Source organism: Numida meleagris, chromosome 22 (genome assembly GCF_002078875.1).
Source record: "Numida meleagris isolate 19003 breed g44 Domestic line chromosome 22, NumMel1.0, whole genome shotgun sequence".
Lineage (NCBI taxonomy): Eukaryota > Metazoa > Chordata > Aves > Galliformes > Numididae > Numida > Numida meleagris.
The window spans coordinates 76,449-96,884 of NC_034430.1; the positions used below are offsets into that span (position 1 = coordinate 76,449).

A 20,436-nucleotide genomic window follows, 5' to 3' on the forward strand; every position below is an offset into this window, starting at 1 on the left:
CCCGGAGCCGGGCCGAGCGGCGGCGGGGCCGGGCTGGGCGAGCCGCGCGGCAGCTCCCGACTCTGGTCCGCCGAGTGGGGCTCACTCCGACACGAGGCTCAGCACTGCCATTTTACCCAGCGCCGCGGCCGCCTGCCAAACCCGGAGCGGAGCGCGGCGCGGCCCGGACGGGAGCCTCCCCCCCTTCACAAAGGAGGAGCGGGCCGGCCCCGGCCGCTCGCGGCTCGGCGCGGCGGAGGCTGCCGCACGCAAAACCCGCAGCGGATCCGCGGAGCCGAGCCCAGCCGCCGAGCGTGGGGCGGTGCGGGGCGGGGCGGGGCGGTGCGGCGTGGCCGAACCGGGGTCGGGGAGCGGATGGTGCCGGAGCAGCGGGCAGCGGCACGACCCCGGTCGGGCCGCCCGGCTCGGGGCAGGGGTCAGGAGCTGTGGCCTCGCTCGGAGCGGCCTCTCTTACCTTCTCGGGGCACCTCCGGGGGCAGCGGGGGCAGAGGAGCTGCAGCCCACCTCTGGGGGAAAGCGGAGGGGGCGCGTGGCTGCGTTGCTTGCCAGCAGCTCCGGGGGTTCAGCAGGGAGATGGCCCGTGGGTCAGCGAAGCGCCTCTTCTTTGTCCCTAGAAATTCCATTTGGAATTATCCTTTGCAAACTGTTAAAGATTGTCATTTCCTCTCTGCTGGTTGTGTCCCTCTGGAAAAAGAGTTGGCAGTGCGCCAAGACAATAGCTGCGCACATGGACATCCAAGAAAGTCTGGTTCCCACTCCTGCCAAAGCGACAGCAGTGGGCAGCGGACCAGGCACTCCCTCGGGGTGGCTGAATGGGGAGAACTACAACCACCTGAACGTGTCTAGACACAACACATTGAGCAATGGGCCGGGATGCTCCCGCGGTCTCAAGGATAATGAGGTGCAGGAGCTCCCCAGCTGTCAAAAGGTGAACGGAGAATTAGGCCGTGCTCTTCTGTAACCATTTCAGACCCAGATTCCCACCTCCTCCATCCCCCTCGCCTTTCCCAGAGCAGAAGGGAGGAGTGTACCTGGATCTCAGTGCTGGACATGGGCTGTCCCGTCCCAGCGGCTCCTCTAGTTGTGTTTTTTACTGCAATTTGTACAGGCATGTGGCAAAGATACAAAAAGATGAGTTAGTTCCGCTGTAAAAAAGCAAGCCCCCAGAAGTGATGAAGCGGATGCCTATATGCTTTAGATCTCAGTCCTGCATCCCGAATCTGGATGGCTGAGGGGGAAGGGGTCTCCTCTGGAATACAGGAATGTTTGGAAAAGTGAAGTTTAAGTAAATACAACTTTACAGAGAGAAAAAGTCAGAATAAAATGGGTGAGGAATCAGAAGACGCTTCTGAAGTACAGGCTTCCATTTTAGAAAACCGCCTCAAAACAAAAAAAAATGGGGCAGAATAACCTCGATTACCAGCTGTACGGGGATGAAAGCATTGAGCTCAGCCCAGGTCTAACAACCAGCAGGATGCACCACAAGAAATCTCATTTTAACAACACTGATGGCAGTGGGGAAACCTGAGCCCAGGGGAAGAGGCAAGACAGTGCATGGAAGGACAGAAGCACTCCCAGTGCTCCATGCCCGCTGCTGTGGATGAACTGAAGATCTCAGTGTCTACTACTATCAGCTCAACCCTCACACTCACTATGAAGTTGATCGTGTAAAATATTTATTATCTAGAACGCAGGTGGCAGAACAAAAGGTCTATTCCAAAGCTGAAAGTGGGAAGGGAGTCTGGACAGGGCAACAAATAGCAAAATTTTAGATGTATTCTAGGGTGATAAATTGCCCTGCAGGCTCTCAAACAAAGACAGCTTTGCCACAACTTTTATAGTTGACTGTGCCACATGGAGGAGATTCCATCACAGCAAGATAGTGGAAAATGCTAGAACAAAAAGTTGACCTACATGCTCTCTTTGGAGGAGCATCTTATTTAACCAAGCCCCAAGTTCTAGGAGGGAAAAAAAAAAAAAAAAAAAAAAAAGCAGGTAGAGGGAAAACCTCTTAAGACATCAGGCTAGACTCTGTGAGAGTGGCTTCACCAGTGTCTCTGGTGGGTTGTAGTGGACCACAGCACTAACATACCCTTTTCCAGATGTTTCATTTGCTATAAACATAGAAAACCAAACTGGAGGCAATTCTGCCTCACAATCTTGAGCAACAATCTTCTCAACTCCAAAGCTGCAGTCTACTTCAGGAAGCTGAGCCCCATTGTCCAGCCAAGCACCACCAAAAGTTTACCGAATACAGATCAGGAGCTTAAGTTTCAGCTCAGGTGCACCCAGACAAAGACTCCACGCTCACAGCTCCTCTACCTGTATCAGCCTTTTGGAACCTTCTTCAAAGTGCACTATGGCAGACTATGAAACCTGGTGTTGATTGTAATGTGAACAGCAGACTGGATTCCCCAGCCACCTACACGATAAGGAGACACTCACTTTACCAAATGTTTGTGAAAGCTGAAGCAGATTTTGGAATATGCCTCATCAATGAGGCCTTGGCACGTTACTAAATACTAAGGCATTCAATGAAACTCCAACCATGGGGTGTGGAAAGCAGATGACAGTACAGTTCTTAACAACATTTCCATCTAATAGCTGAAAATCCTTTTGCCAGCTGTGTCATCCCATGCTGTAACTCCCAACTCTCCAGATCTGCAGAACTGGACGAGACTTTTCTTTGCAACACATTAACGCTCTTCTCAGCCGAGTGGTCTCTGCTAAGTAGCATGCAGCAGCTGTCCCTTCCCCATCTCCCTAAGTGCTGAGCACACTTTCCTCCACAACAGACTCAGCCCCTGGCTGCTCAGATAGGCTGGGGCCAGCTCGGAGCTCTCACATGGCACTGCAGGCCACTGCCACTAGGCTGGCTCCTCCTGAGTGGAGTCTCCTTCATGAAGGTGGCCATGCCATTTAACCTAGCACCGAGGTAGGTTAGGAAACCTGGTGTAGATTAGAGTGCTAGAAACAGGAGTAGTGTCTCCCTCCTGAAAAAAAAAGGCTCTGCCAACTGTGTGATGGCAAATATGGACTGAATCGTTGACATGGAAACCGGACTAAAGTCAGCCGCGCTCCCTCTCTCACTTGCTCACACAAGTTATCATTATCCCCAGCCTTTCAACCCGCTACAAACGTGGACTGGATTACTTCAGGAATTGGGTAGAGTTTCTACAATAAAGTATTAACTAGCACAACTGAGCTAGAATGAAACGAACCGAGAAGCAATGAATGTAGCTGGGTGAAGAAGGATGCTCTTCCATTTTACTGAAAGGCACAGTACGCTGTGATATGCAGACTGGACCCAAGAACAAGAGACCCATCCATTATAATTCGCAGAGTACGTCGCAAAATATGGAGTGGAGTAAGGAAAGGCTATCTACAGTACCTCAGCTTATCTGAGAGTAGTTTTGCTAAAGAAAATTACACTTTTTATAAATATGTTTCTATTTGTCCAGCCCATTCTTTCCAGTATTTTAGCCACTATCGTATCGAGGTTAAGCGCTCTTGTTGCAGCTTCATAACCACTAAGATTAACATTATCTGAATTATTTGTTTGCTGTGAGTGGCTAATGTGCTCAGGCATTGTACAAGACAATGCTTATTTATCCTCTTTAAAAAAATGTCAAGATATTGTATAATCTCCCTCTCCAGAGCTGACACAATGGCACAAGGGCAAGCAGCAAGAGAGCTCTACACCGCAAACTGAAGTGGAGTTTCAGCAGAAGGTAACTCTGTCAGTTCGCTGAACGCAGCAGCACGGCTCAAAGGCAGGAGTGGATTTTACACGGGATTTGCTGCTTCCCACCGCGCCGGCACCAAAGGTTACAAAGAGAAGGAGCGAGCCCCTGCCCCAGCCGCACTGCTAGCTCCTGCTGTTAACATTTGACAGCGCGCTGCAAAAGTTTGGATGCATATTAGGAGAGGAAAGTGGACTCTGCCTGTCTGAAGGAAACGCATTATTTTAGCAGCCCTCGCTAGGAGGAGTAAAAGGCGAAGCGGAGTTCGCAGAGCGGAAGGGAAGAGGCGCGGGGGCGGTGGGAGCGGGGCAGGAGCACGTTTGGGGGCACATGTGGGGCTCGGGGCTGCACGGGCAATCCGGGAGGGGAGCATTTCAAAAACGTGAAGCTGGGATTTATAAATTCCAGGGAGAATTCACAGATGTTCTGAACGCGGACACCTCAAGGAGGAAAACAATAACAAAGTGCTGGGAAAGAGCTCTTTTTGGCGTGTGTTTTGTACAGGCGGTTATGAACACAAGGCTCCGCAGCCGCCCTCGAACACCAGCTCTGCTGCTGAGCGCTCTTGGAGGAGTAAATCTACTTAACAAAAAAAAAAAAAAAAAAGAAAACGCGGAGCGGAGCCTACAAAAACCCCTGCACTGGATCGGGAGCCAACAGTCTAATCTCTACAGAATTCCACCAGATCTGGGAGCTGTCGGGGGAGGCTTGCCGGTCAGGCACATCACACTGCAACCCCCACTTGGAAGAGTTAAAAAGGCTTTCATTGCTGCGAAAAGAGAAAGACCTCAACTCCGGGCCTGGATTTTCCCACTGAAGCAAACTATTATTCTGTTTAAGTACTTGGGAACTGGCAATGCCACGCAGGGAGGTGAAATCAGCAGAGTTCGCCAGCACACAGAAAGGCACTGATTCCCAGCGAGTCTGTCCCTCTGTGTTTCTCCCACCCTCAGCTGCTCTTTTCTGCGGAGTGTAAAAAAAATATTCCCTCCCGTGAAATTCTGTCCTCCTAAAGTGTATTTTTAGAGAAGTTTGACTTCAGGAGTCACGACTAGGGCAGGGGGGGGTGCTGCGGGAGAGCCAGGCACCGAGAAAGGAGGTTTTCCACCCTCTTCATAAAGCTCTCGCACTGCCATTTTACCGAGACAGGGAGGGAGCGAGCAGGCGAGGGAGGGAGCGCGACAGACAGCGCTCGCAGTGAAGTTTCTCACGGCAACTCCGGGCTGGATCTGGAACGGAGCCTTTTGTTCACAGCAAGTTCAGCAGGAGAGAGTTGAGCCTGCCGAAAAAGAAACGGAGGAGAAATAAAATGGAGGGAAGTAGGAGGAGAGGAGACGTAGATCGTACCGAGCTGTTAACTGCAAAAGGCAGAAAGCGGCGAGCTCTGTTATTCTGGGCAGCATGGCATTTATTTAGAAAGTTAGCATTGTAGCCCCAGGCACAAATCCCTTGTTAAATGCATGGGAATGAGTGAGAGACCCAAGGACAAGCATTAGTGTACAGGAAGTGGAATTTTCCTAGGGGTTCACATCCTTTGGTGCTCTTTTTGCCAAGATTTTATCTCCTCGCTCGATGGAGGGTGCCTCCTAGAGACATCGGGAAAAAGGCCTTGAAGTGAGATGAAGTCCACTGTAGGTCTATTTAAACTAAATAATTGAAGGTAAGGGTCAACTTCCATTAGAAATTACAGCGAGGTCTGAAGACCAGACGCAACTTTGAGTCCTCTCCTCCCTTTCTCCCCACTGAGTGCTGAAGCACTGTGTGCTGTGACCGTCAGCTCAGACCCGGGGTGAAAAGATGAGCAAAAAAAATTCCCCACCCCCTCCTCCCAGCACCGCTTCAATGTTCATGCATACATCCAATATATCCTATATTCACACAAATAACTGGGTTTTGTCTCCCAGCACACACTAGCTTTTCCCACTTTATTCTTTTCTTTTTTTCCCCTGTGGTGTCTTGGAAATGCCGTTTGATTAAAAATGTTCATCACCTCCTGTGTTCTCAGTGCAAGCAGGAAACAAGTGCATTCACCCCGTGTAAATGAACGCGCTGCGAGCCTGACAGCAGCTCAACAACACACCACGTGGGAAAGCCGAGTTAAGGATTTAAACGTGCTTTTCCACTCTGGCCATAAGGGACTGAAAGCCTCGGTGGGGGAAAAAAAAAAAAACAAAACACCAAACCAACCACGTTTCGTGCTGCTCAGAAGCGACCTCTGCGGCTGCTCGGGGAGTGAAGTTCAACAGCCCTAAGTGAGCACCGGCAGATGCGGCACTGTGCCACAGACTTCTGGGTTGGGAAAATCAAACAGAAAAAAAAAAAAAAAAAAAAAAAAAGGAGGAGAGGTTGGGGGGAACATCAGGAAAGCGCAATTGGCCGAGAAGCGTTATTCTGCGCTTCGTAATTAGGAGTCACACCCCAGCGATCGGAACTAGCTCTGAAGCGGCTATTTCAACGTGTGGCTGAACACAATGCTGCTCCACGGGGTGCACAATTACGGAGTCATGTGCGCGATCTCCAGGTGCTGGAGACATCTAGCGCCGGATTTTCAAAGGCGCGGGCGCTGCGCCGGGCCCCGGCGCCCCCCTCCCCCTCCCCCCCCGAACTGTGGCCGCTCCGTGCGCGCAACGCGGCCGGGCCGGGAGCATCTGCGCTCACACCGAGAGAGCCTCGCTGGGGGGGGGGAATGAAACGTCTCTCCGCTGGGGACCCCTACAAGGCCCGTAAAAGTTTATTAAGGAAATGCCGTGAGGCATCGTGCAGGAATTTCAGTTAATTACATTATTATTTTTTTAATGGTGGCATTAAACTTATCCATATTTTGTGAGTAAATAACAGCGTGATTTAAAGACAGCTCCCCTCTCCTTTCTCTCTTTTCCTAAAATGGTGCAAATCCGCTTTGCCTCTGCCATGACATAGGAGGACAGAGGTGAGGAGACAAGTACAAGCATCACAGTTTGTCTGTGTGTGCAGGAGAATATATTAAAGCCTACAATTAATTCAAACCTACAATTAATAAAAATGTCAATTGAAATAAATATTATTTGCTACAGTTATTTTTGGTTGTTGAGTTTGGTGTTTCTTCCCAACTTTGTTTTACTGAAGCAGGGAAGCATGCACAGAAACCTTGCCTGCAGTAGATGCTGCTTTTTTTTTTTTTTTTAAACGGAGCCCAGATGCTGGTCAGGATTAAGGTTACACCAAACACATTCTACATTGCCATTTTCCAAACAGAATGAAGCAGATGGAAAAGACGGAAGAGGATCGCACGGGAACGGAGCATTACTGAAAGCGGTAAGCCCTGCTCTAAGGCTGTAGAGGAGGGAGCTCTGATGCCAGGAGAGCTAGAAAGAAACCAGGCACGTCAGCTTTACATATTGCATTCCTCACGTTTGAAATAACTATTTTAATTAAACATCTGTCAGAATTTCTGCTTTAAGCCTCATATTTAAAATAGAGAAAGAAAAATCAGATGCACGATTCGCTGTAGGCTCCTCAAGGCTCAGTCCTAAAAGATGCACAAGCCACTGGCCTCAGGCCACCAGAGTGCTTCAGTGTATGTGTAATTTTAAACAGCAGCAGCCCCTGTGATTTTAAGCACATACTCCCTTAAAGTTAACTATGTACTCAGCACTTTGCAGGATCCACCCGTAATACTCATACCAGCTCCGAGCTCAAGAAAATGAGTATCGGTGCCTCTGAGAACACAAAGAAAATCTTCTTTTGAAAAGAGCTAAAGATTTTTGATTTCTAAAAGACAGCAGTTCATCTGTACCGGGGACTCAGATCACACTGAGACAAATTCTCGAGGGAAAGTTAGCTGAATCCATGCTTATTTGTAAAATACCCCTGTTGGGCAAATTCACTCTAGTATTTTATAGGAGATTCTACAGTAGCTTAGTTCATCCAGAACTGTGACTCAATCACATGATGTGCTTTGAAAATCTATTTCAAAAATTGATTTGAAGAGTTTTTTGTTGATATAAAATAGGCGCACACACAATACTTACTACAGAGAACACACAAATTATTAAATATTCATGCTATGGGGAGACCACTTACTAATGTCCCTTCATTTCAAATGTACGAAGGACAGGCGCAGATAACTTACAGAAAATAAATAAATTTAATACAACAAATGCAACAATCCAAGTAAACAAGGTGCTGACCAGCCTTGAAACATGTGATCATGAAAGAGCCAGACAGAAATTTTACTCATCTACCTTTCAGCACTTGTCCATAAATGCGTACTTCAAAATCTGGATTCTGAAATCTAGCCCGCATGGGGAGCTCGCAGTCTGCATGGAGGGATGTGCCTCCTTTTACTTTTAAGGCCTCCATTTTGTCATCTTGCTCAATCGTACACAATCTAAAAGTATAATTTTTAGCTTCACAAGTGTGTACCTCAAAGAAGCTTACTTGCACTTAGACGAGCTTCGCTAGAACGTTTGGAACTCATTACTGGAGCTGAGAAACAAGGTCATTTTTTATCTGGCTGTTATCTCTGACTTTGAAAAGGCCCACAGTCAAACCTTAGCAATATTACTTTTTCATATAGGCTGATACTATCACAGGCACCTTCAGTAAAACAAAGGCGTTGGTTGAAACGGAGTATACCCAGCAAAAAAAACATCCAAGGTTGCCAATTGTGCTCCTGCCTTCAGAATTAGATACCTCAGTTAAACATGCTCCAAAAGGTAACAAGTGTAACAACGCACATTATGAAACAAAGTGATCAAAGCATGATTTGTTTCCTTTCTTTCAGGAAACATAGTTAACCCAGACCACAGGGAAACTGAGGTCGTTGATGCAATCACTGGGAGCGCTGCGGCGCTCCCTGTTTCTTCCTCCAGATTCACTACCTTCCCACCACATCATTTTATTTATTTTGGCTATCCTTACACTGTATTTTCTTAAGAATTACTTTATACATATGTATAAATATGTATATGTACGTTATACATATGTATACGTGTGTACAGAGTAGCCAGCACAGTGAGAAATACAAGATCATTTCTCACCTGGAGGGGAAAAAGATGTGGAGGAAAATCAGACAAGGTTTTGGAACAAGACAGGAATTCTGAGGACTGGACTAGCAGAAGTGGAATGCAGTAATAAGATTACTGCAAAGTGCGAGGCTATTAGGCTGTTCACCCAGGGACTAATAGCCGAAATTCTTGTAGACTTCATCAAAGAATTCATCAAAGTTAATAGAGAAGGATGAAGACTCAAAAGCATGATTTAGTCACAGAATGACTACACATCACAAAAAAATGGAGAAGACTAATGTGATCTAACAGCCAGGTAAGGCACACTCAGATGTTACTGCAACGACACTGCTGAAAAATTCCGTGTATGGTTTATATGTATGGATGATATGTGAAAATTGGAATAGTCATAGAAAAGGCTTACTAAGATGGTTATAAGAGCAAAGAATCTATTAAGAGAAAAGACTGAAGTTTTAGCTCGGGTAACTCCAACAATAGAAAGGTTGAAATAGGATAGGACTAGTCTGCAAATACGGGTTACGGTTTGAAAACAGGTATTTAAATTAAAGGGTTATGTTGGCACCAAATATACACTTGAGAATGGAAGTTAGAATAGGAAGTCTTATTAAAAAAATGAGATTAAAAATAAATCCTTCTAGTGGGGCTACCAGGCTGAAAAGGGCTAACTGTTTTTATGCTAGAATTTGGTGTTTCTATGGACAACATGGAATATGACTGCCCACATAAGGCACAGCGACTAAGGGAGGCTCCTCAAGACCAGCGTCACGGGGAATACGGCAACACCAGCAGCTCACTTGGAATATTCATCTGCAACCTGGTGGATGGTTAAAGAAGATATTTTTAATTACTTTACTGGGACAAGCTGAACATTTCTTGTCACTGTGGAATATATAGATACAGTGGAGAGTTTTGATAGCTTTGCCATTAATTTCCCTGCTTTGCATCAATGCAATGAGAAGGAAAGCCTCTTTGCAATATTGTGAAGATACAGTGCTTAAGAAGTATTTAGATACCATAGTGAAAAACATCAAGAAAATCCATTACAATTAGTAATCCCTATTTGCTGCAGCAATTTGAATTATATACAATAATTCAATATACCATATAATATATTGTATGTATTATATTATACAATATAAACAATATTGTACAATATATCATAGTATACAATATAATATATATATAATAATACAATAATTCATATACAATATGTAAGCAAGTATCAAATAGCAAGGATAAAAAATCTGAAAAAAGTCACAAAATGGAACAGCATTTGAGAAGGCAGGTCTTGTTATTTGGTTTGTAATTATAGACTACATCACAGTGCAAGGAATTGGATTAAGATGGGCAGAAGTGTAAGAAGCATACACAGGAAACCTGAACATACTGCTCAGTACCCTGTTAAATTTATCCGGGTCACAAGAGCATAAAGCAGCATGAAATGCAGAGTGAATAATACGCAGACTGACCCAGCAACAGAATACACACAAGCTCAGCAAATTCTGTCAGACAGCACTTGGAGAACTGAATAGTGTCCCTTGGTGTAGTCAGACTTCCACACACAGAGACACAAACTCACCTCAGCACTATAATGGTCCCCTGGCTCTGTAAGGAATGGTTGAAAGAATGATCTTTTCTCAGGGGAGAACTTTCCAAAGAGAAGACCCAGGAGGTTCCAGAAGACCACAGAAGGTTTCCACTATATTTCTGTTTTTTTGCTAATGACTTTCAATTTTTATCACAGAGAACTTAACCAGGAATAATGAAATTCTTCCAATCTAAGGTCTTTTAATTTCTCCAGACAAAAACACTCCTGCTTTAGCAATACTTCTCTTCTGCAAACAAACCTTGGCTGCTCTTTTTGGGATCTTCTATTCTCAAGTGGATATGTTTTTCATGATTTTAAGCACACCGTGTTCCATGCTGTCAGATTCCTTCCTCATCTGCCACCGCTTCATGTTTCTTTAAACAATAATATGCAAGGGGTATTAGGCAGAAACACATCCTTTGTCTTTTTTTTTGGTTGGTTCTGGCAATGTTCTAAGCAGATAACCACATGAAAGACCAAGAGGATACCTCACATCCATGGATTTCATCTTTATGTTCTCAATGTTTTGGACAAAAGCAGAATTACATAATTTTTCTGGTTGTTTTCTTCTTTCTTCAAAAGTCTTTCAATTTTAACTTCAGTTCATCTCAATTCTGGCAGCCAGAACTATTATTGATTAAAAGGGACATTTATTAAGTTGTTCTGCACATCTTGTGAGTAACAGGAGAGTGAAAAAATGTAGCAAGAAGTATAATCTAAGATTCATGTACTGTAACTATCTTTTCTCATTTGCAAGCAAACATTCCTACTCCAGCTTATAGTAGGACTTCTACGAACTTAATAATGACAAAACATCGTAATTCCCATCCATTATTGAGAACAAATAGTAAGTGATAATCCCTCTTCCATAGGCAGGCTGACTCACTTGGACTTCAAAGGAACAGTGCCTTTGGAAAAGCTCCTCATCTCTTTTTCTCCTCCTTGTCTTCAGACATGACATTTTCAGCAGTTTTCTGTAGCCAAGGATCAAGTCAGAAGCATGCACGATAAGAGGAATAACAGACTGGGCAGCAGTACTGCACTAAAGAAGCCAGTGGTTGTAATGCATCACAAACTGAATTTGAGTCACCACAATAAAGATAATACATCACAGAAATATTTATTAAGGTTGTTTTACGTAGGACACCCATGACAATTATCTTGTTCAGCTCAGGGCTGGTGAAATTCTCAGCTGGAGGATTTCAGGCAATTTCAGGCACCACATAAAATATAAAAACTGATAAAAACCAACAGAGAAGAGCACAAAGAATAAGAAGAATGCTAAGAGACCTACAAAAACTGAAGGGGAGAGCTCACCTGAGAACTGAGAGGAGACAAAGTACCAATCTTCTACGCTGTTATGCTGAATGTTAGCAATCAAATGCTCATGTCCACTGAAAATGAGACAGGTAATAGACTTAATTCACAGTAAGATTTGTTAGAGCAACAAAAGTGATGCATAAACAATGAAAATACAAGCGTGAGGAGAATATATATATTTTTAAAGATAGGACATTAAAACATCCATATGAGATATTTAAAGAATATTTCTATTGGCCCAGAGTAGGGATGAGACCAAAGTCTCCTGATGTCTCTCTGACTGCTATAATATTATAGAAAATGCAGGAAGAAAAACGCTGTTGAGAGAGGTGCACAGGTTTTCCCCATAAAGTGGCTATTTGGCAGAGGCTTTTTCACTAGATAATATCAAAATAATCTTTCCACTCCTTGTCTTTACCCACCCTTTAGTATCTCTTCCCTTACAGTTGTTGTACAAATCAGAGCAATTTCAAGTTTCTAGACTGTTATGAGAAAGTTTTGTAGTACTGTTCTACACTCATTCTAGATCCACTTAATGGTAAATCATCTTCACTGATGAGCAAGGCCTTGTACAACCATTAAGAAATTTTTCATAGTCTTCATAAATTCTCTCTCCTGGCTCAACAGGCCACGTTTGTTCCTTGAACCCCCATAGCCTTTATTTGATTCATGGACTGTAACTGGGAAAAGCTCTCAGTAATTTCTTACGCATTACCAAGCTTTATGACGCAGAAGATCAGCACCTTCTTCAGCTATATGCATAAAAAAATCCATGACAACATCCCTAAGACCTGCTGGTTTTCAGTTGCAAGTAATCAGAAATGATGCTTTTCCATAGACAGCAATGGGCTTCTGCATGTTAAGGGAAGTCCTTGCTTTGCATTTCACCTCTGCGGCTGAGATCCACACAGATTTCCATGAGTGCAATGTTGCCATCCTGCTGTTTGGCTGCTGCTGCTGGTCTGCATTGGTCTCCTGTGCTATTCAGGCAATGCAAACAGGCTACACCCAGAAACAGCACACTGTGTCAGCTGCTCCAGAAACATTGCCCAGAAGTAACAGGTTGATCATGCCTGATGGTTTCCCTTGTTGCATTTCTTCTACCACATAGAGCTTCTGCTGCTTATGAAGCTGTAGAACAAAACCTTTCCACCTGCACAGCCTCTGAGGAATAAGCATTATAATGGATTTACTAGTTTTTTCTTATGCAACCTTGCAGTGTTTTGAGGAAGAAGCTGCACAGGCAAAAATCAATGCCAAGAAAAAAGCAATAGCAAATTGTCAGTTTGACCTGTAGAATTCCCACATTCCAGAGAATTCCCTCTTAGCCTGCTGTGAAAAAGAACATACAGCTGAGTTGCAGAATAGTGCTCCACGGCATAACTGCACAGAGTATTTTGAGAGGTGAATTGATACAAGAAAGAACAGTGTGCACACAATTAACAGTGAAAATACTTTAAATCAGCATAACAAAGTGGGATGAATGTACTTGTGCTCAATATAGCTAAATAGCTGTAATTAGATCAAATGAACTAGATTGATGTATCATCCCTTTGTAGACATGGCCTTAGTAGGTAGGTCAGGAGCTAAGTTCAGTAAAACAGTTTTAGTTCTGCAGCTTTTATCTAACAAGGCACAGCCACACACTGACTCTTAAAGTAAATACTACTTAGTAAAATTACTGACTTCTAAAGAAAAGAGTTTATAGGGAAGCATCCTATAATAACTAAATTTTTGCCAGTAGTAAAACCTCTGTGGTAGATTGGATAATACGTCTTTTGAATAAACAACATGCAAAATCTCAGTTACAAATGGATTCATCTTGAGGATTTGAAGGCCTTCACTGAATTGTTCCTTTATCAGTTAAGATGTCTAGATGGAAATGGTGAATTCTAATTTGCTTTGTTCTTTTAAAACCTTTTTATTAAATTTTAAGAAAATAAGGTAGCATGCTGTTGCATGCAGCACAGTTACCAAATTTCAGAGATGAGCAAGACATAAAGTAGCAGATGGTATGAAGAGGATATATGCGAGGCAATGTAAATAGTAGGGAACATCACAAAATCAAAAACATAAGGCAGAACTGAAAGTGCATGTAAGACCCCCTGGGAGCGCAGAGGAGATGAAGCAACAACTGAGCTGAAAGATATCAGACTTTCCTTACTCAGAAATAACAAAACACCAACAGGAAGCTCTAATCTAGTCGAAGAAAAGACCCATCGTACTAGGGGATTGAAGGTAGTTTTATCTTAAAGTAAACGTGGGACGAGTAGATGAAGCAAGGACAAAGTTCTCAGGTGCCTACAAATATATTCATCAAACGCTCTCAATCAAAGAGAACACCCTCAACTCCCAGATATTTCAGAAATGGAGTAAGTAAGTAATGGAGACATTATAAAAGTGCTGACAGTAAAAAAGAATAACCATATATTGAATAAAGATCTATTGTTTACATTCAGAAAAAAATGACCAAACAAAAAGCAGCGTGGTAACTAATCAGAAGAGCTGTAACCATCAGAATTAGCTACAGCTTTACTACAGGATTAGGAAGAGATGTAGTCTGCACATTAGCATCCTTTGGTACACAACCTGAACTCCAAGCCACATCAGTTATAGTGGCTGGACAATTTTCTCTCTGGTAGTCCCATTTTCTAGGATGCAGCCTGATAAATTAATGAGTAAATTATGACATATCTGCACATCATAGCAGATCTGAGTGAAGACTGGGAATGTCTTTCCAATTGTTTGATAAGAACAATGATGTTATCACTAACAGGACAACGTGGTTAAATGGAAGCCACCAAACAACACCTTAATGTAGAGGACACTTATGAGTGAAGAGACACGTGCTTGAGAAACGGGCTTAGTTCACAGCTGCAGCTCAGTTGAAGGGCTAGCAGGAAAACTGAAATAGCGCTAAACAATTACAACGGCTGCTCCAAAAGTAATGCCTCCTACATTACATTGGCTCACAATACCAGAGGCAGGTGTTGGTGGCATAGCTGTGAAGGTTGAACCTTCCCACCAGCAGTCCATTACGTTTTGTTGCAATGTGACGGATGGCGGCAGAGGGGCACTCTGACCGAAGGGTGTCTGACACGCAAATGTGTATGAAGCAAAAGCGTGGAACTGAATTCCTCCACGTGGAAAAAAATGGCACAACATTCATTGACATTTGTTGAACATTTATTGAGATCAAGCAGTAGATGTGAACATAGTGAGGTGGTGGGTGCTGTGTTTCTGGTGACAGCAGTGTCAGTCTCCCTTGGTGCAGACTTTTACAAGTGTGGCACGCACGCTCTTGTTCATTGCAAAAATGCACAGCTAATGGTGGTGACTATGTTGAAAAACAGCGTTTTGCAGCTAAGATCTTGCTCTATCAAATAGTGTTATCGTGATCTTCCTATCTGTTGTTGTTTCCTTCAAAATAATAAGGAGGCATTACTTTCAAAGAGACCTATGTATATCTCAAACAGCTGTTAGAAATTAGTAAAAAAAAAAGCAGTTGCTTTTTTTCCTTGAAAGATTTGTTCTAGCCAGAAACAGGCCTATGAAGTACATTACTAATTTATGAAGTTGGCAGAACTAATTTCAATTAATAACCTACCAAACATGTGAGGCAGAGAGAGGAAGAAACAAATGACCCGGTGTTAATGAAGAAACTATAGCATCTACATTCAGAAGTTGGAGAGCATTTTCTTTCCTTATTTGCACCAAAAACATTGCTACATGTACCCACATCTAAGACCCATCACCCTAAAGATATCTTTACAAGTCTTCATCTCCAACAGAAACTGCAATAAGACGAGAGGGACAATGACATGTAGACTGACAAGGATGCAGAGTTTGCTTGACAAGTCTCTGGAATCTGAAAGAAGAATGACTGGGCCACAAATTTTCTTAACATGTCTGTTTACTGATCACCAAAGGTTAAACTCAGCTAAAACCTAGGAAGCTAGAGAGCTGCTGATTTCTGAAATGGCCCTTCCATGCAGCTGCAGAGAATACAGCACCAGTGTCAGAAAGTAACATAACTTGTACGGGGAACCAAGGGAGTACACTGAGAAGACAGCAAACTGCCTGTCATCTGCTTGTGGAACAAATAAAATAAATCATTGCATTCTGAGTATCAGAAATAGCAAAACAGAGAAAACTGCAGCACAGTATGCAAAAGATGGCATCGAGGAAATAGGGGATGACTATCTAAATACACTGCCTGATAGCTGAGCCCATTGAAACTACCTCGAGGTGCTCCCTCCATTGTCAAGATGTGTTTGGTTACAGGTGGCTCTCTCTGGTTGTCTCTTATCAAGTACAATTCCATAGCAGAACAACACAAAGTTTGTTGAGTCTAAATCACAACTGATCTCATTTTGCATCTTATTCTGCCCCAAGTTCACTTTGTCTAGGTGAACTCCAGCTATGCAAGTCTTCTCTCCTTCTGAACAGAGAAACAATCCAGAAAAGAAATCTTTGTTGAGTTAATGGAGGAAACTGGACTAAGCCACATTCACCAAAGTATTTATTATACATCTAGGCCAGATGAAGCTTAGGTGCTAGAGAAGAGCAGAAAAACAAAACAGATTCACAAGTTTCCTAATAATTTAAATTAAGCTACTAAAGTAACAGAGAAACAAGAGTTGCTGGCAGTAGCAACAGATATCTATCAATTCCAGCTTGCTGCTTATAGCAACACATGGACTGAAAAGCAGTCAGCTCTAAGTCCTCTCAAATATCCTCAGGCTGAGGGATTGTTAAATTGTAATCAATGTGAATACATAACCCCCAATGGGCACTGCATTACTTCTGTGGCTGCTGATTTCATAAATTGTCTTCAGGTTCTTTGTAATGAAAGACATTGTATACAATTACAGGAAAAAAAAGAAAGACAACTGCAACTTATAGGCCTGGTCCTGGGCAAACTGTGCGTTCTTTGACAACTCAGCAGTTCACAGGGGATCGTCATCACTTCGCAGTTGTGAGCCCAATGTTAAGATATAATTTGCAAGAAATAACTTGAAGTTATATCATAGAGATTTATCAGTCCAGGGAAGAACATGGGTAGAATCCTTAAAAAGAAATGAAATCACAGAATTAAAAATTTTAAGCATAAAAACCATTAAGTCATCCGAGTCCATTTACAATTATTGATAGTAAATCCATCTACTCCAGATGGGAAGAGGTCACACTCTCCTTTTTCCAGGGCAAGCCTATGAATAATTTGAGTGATTAAAGCTCAAAGCAGGTGTGAAAATGAAAAAGCCAGGAAAGCACATGGGTAAGAAACCATGGTCACATGAAGATAACGTAGCTTCCCTCCTGAAATCAAACAAAGGCACCCTCCATTCTCCTCAGTCCATACAGAGGCAAAATACAGAAGAGTTCGTGTGGTTCCCTCCCCCCCCCCCCTTCAAAAAAAAAAAAAAAAGAGTTGTCACTTTTTAAAGCACATTGAAATCTTATTTTTACTTTTTAGGTTTCCTCTTCCTTCTTCTATCAGAGATGACCTAAATTTTGAGCTGAAGCATTCACAAGATGCTTGCTGGGAATATAAAACAACAGCAAAAACATCAGGCTGCAAAAGAGGCAAAATAATAGGAGGGAAAATTACAGTGAAGACCTTCCTGAATAACAGGAGGTCACAAACACTGCAGAAATAGATGCTGAAGTAGTAGTATCCAGAGACAGTGGACACAAAGTGATTGCATTTACAGAAACCTAGCTGAAGACAGGTGGGAAGGACACGAAGCTAAACTAAGCAAATGGCGACAGCTATGGGAACACCCAACATTTCTCAAAATTTCCCCTCAAATATATCATTCTATCCCTTGTGCAAAAATATCAGAGACACTGATATCCAAAAGACTCCTGGTGCAGACAAAAAAAAAAACCCACAAAATTTGAAAGCTCACTAGGAAAGTAATGGAATTAAACAGCTACAGACAGGGGTGGAGGCTATTATGTTTGAATGTTATAAGCCAGAAAGAAAAATGTACAGAATAGACATATACAACCAGGTAATCAGCAGACTGTGGAGGATTCATGCAGCTTGTTATTAAAAAAAAAAAATAGGCCATTTCATTTTATTTTGTTTTTGTCATTTCCAGCTTAAACAGTCAACAGAAACTAAGATTATAATCTGGGCCTTTTTAAAATTCCATTCAACAGATGTTCATAAACAGACTTGAGCCAAATTTCAGTTCCCCAAAAGGATATTCGGCTGGAGAACTTTTACAAATGGATGATAAAGTCCTGCTTTTTCCCTTGTAATAATTGCTTTTCTGAGACCTCAGATCCTCTCTTAGCCTCATTACAAAGTTCCCACCAGCATAAAATGTATTTTTAATTTCCATTTCCTATAATATTTTTCCCAAAAACAGCACTGACTTTCCCAGCACAAAACAACTCTCCTTCAGTCCATTTCTATGTCATATCCTCCATACAGCATGAAGCGATTGTCTTAGTAACAAGGCTCTGTTCTTAAAAAAAAAAAAAAGATTAAAAAAATCCAACTGATACCAGTAAATATTTAACTTAATTTAAGGAAAGAAGAATTCAACAATTAAATATGAAAGTTCCATTGGGGGGAAGAAAAAGGGGGCGGAAGGGTGGAAAGACAAAGCTGTAAAATTCAGTCTTTTTTTTTTTTTTAAAAAGAGAGAATGACTGCTCAACGGCTCCTTTTGGGACACAGTGAGATGATTTCCTTAAAAGTATGGTCTAGAAATATCCCCAAATCACAGAAATTATAAGCCACTTGAGGATTTAAGATGCAGTACAAAATTAAGAAATATCAGAACACATAATGAAAACAGTGTTGCATTTTCTTGTTTATGTTAAAAACGATGGAGAGGGCTGAAGTGAAAGGTTTTATTTTTACTTAATTACCCTCAGTGTTCACTGGGGACTGCTTAGAAAGGAGATCTTACATTTGGACTTAAATGCAAGCAAGATTCAGCCTTGATCTTATTTCTTCTGGCAATGTGTTTCTTAAATTAGAAGTCCCACAACTAGAATGTTGATATTACCACTATGTTCCTCCACCACCTGACAGTCTCTTATGTATTACCAATTTATTAATCCAGGAAGCAGTTAGCATGGAAATAAAAAAGCAACAGAACAACATCCCAACAAACAAAGGCATTGTTTAAAATGAAAAACCAAGCCAGAAAATACTACTTTGTGGGTTTGTAGCATCCTTCATCCAAGGATTTAGATGTATTTTGAAATATGACATCTTACAGCAATATCCTCAACTTTTAGGTATTGTGAAAATGATAACACATTAATTGAGTGAGCATCCACCTGTGATGCAATTACAAGAGTCTCCTACTGCAGCATTTCACACATTCAATCCACCTTCTGGTTACAGCTTACAAGTTTGTGCTATGTAGAGGGAACAGCAGAGCTGGTTAAAGATTTTCTCTTGCTTCACATACTCTGCAAGCTTCTCATTAACTCATACATGACTTTAATCAGTGCTGAAGCACACGCTTCTTCCAGAATGCATCAGGACTTATCTGGGGGAAAAAAAACACAAACCAACACTATCATTCTATGAAATATTATCATAAACATGAATCAGTAAAGAATAAAGAGAGTTTTTTGTACAGTGACTGCCGATTTTCACATGTAAAGGGTTAAACCGACCTTCACTGATTTACAAGAGGTAATAAAATAGAACTTTAAGCACAAAAATGGAGCACTTCAAGAGATTATTATCAACAGCGATGATAGAAGACAAAACCTTATTCTTAAAGCACAGATGCTTCTAAAATGAGAGATCACACATTTATAAAAAGCACACAGCCAAGCCCTTATAATGAATAAGCACAACAAGGGGAATCGGTTCTTTCTCGCAGAGCTCAGAGGAAAGGGGGCATTCAGTCGATGCGCTCGCAGAGCCAGATGCGTGCTTTGCACTTATGCAGGGCTGCGAGCTGGTATTGGTTGGTAGGGGGGAGAAAACAGAGTCAGCCTGAGAAAAACCCATCAGAGCTCCTGTCCTCCCCTTTCAGCGTTAATGGGAGGGATACGCGGCTGTGGGAGCTGCAGTGGGGGATGGGGCTGCGGAGGGGGTGGGGAGAGCAGCGCGAGGCCTCGCGATCGGCGCAGCCCTTGTTCTGCTGCTCTGCTCCCAGCCCCAGCGCGGGCATGCGGGGCTCGGGGAGCCGAGCGGGACCTTCGTTTGGCTTTTGTCCTCTCTCCTCGGGGCTAACGAGGGGGGGGTTGGAACACGGGGCCGTGGCACTGCAGAGCGGTAACGGGGCAGCGCGAAGCTCGGCGGGGCCTCGAGCCAAACCCAGCGCCGGGGGGTTCCGGGCCGAACTTCCCTCACGCCATCCAGCTTGTCAGTACGGAACAGGGCCCACCTGCGGGACACGGTTCGGGCGAAAGGCCTACGAGCGCTGACAGAAACGCGGCTCCTCGCACAGGGGGAGCCCGGCCCGGGCCACGCGGGGACGGCTCCCGGGGCGCTCACCTGCCGCCACGGGCCGCGTCCCGTCAGGCGGGGCCGAACAGCGACCCCAGGCCCTCCACCTCGAGGCGGGGGAAAACTTTTCCCCAAACTTCGCCTGCCGCTGCCCCCACTCCCATCTGCCTCCGCGGGGAGAGGCAGCAACCGCCCCTCAGCGCCGCTCCCCCCGCTGGAGGGGGCGGGGGAGCAGTTCCCGGCTCCGCGCCGCGTTTTCCCGCTCACCCCTCCCTCGCGCACAGCGCCCCGCGTCGCTTCACTCCTCCGCGCCTGCGGACCCCTCCGCCGCAGCCGGCGCTT

General features: G+C 43.7%; 1 long non-coding RNA gene across 2 annotated transcripts; it reads right to left on the bottom strand.

Annotated features, from left to right (window-relative positions):
* LOC110387251 lies at positions 9,956–20,427 on the bottom strand. Of its 2 annotated transcripts, none has more exons than XR_002432457.1 (3): positions 20,143–20,427; positions 12,549–19,180; positions 9,956–11,734 (listed from the first exon to the last, which is right to left on the bottom strand). It is a non-coding gene; the product is annotated as an uncharacterized LOC110387251 (long non-coding RNA). The 2 variants fall into 2 exon arrangements; XR_002432456.1 differs by having other exon boundaries at positions 12,376–19,180.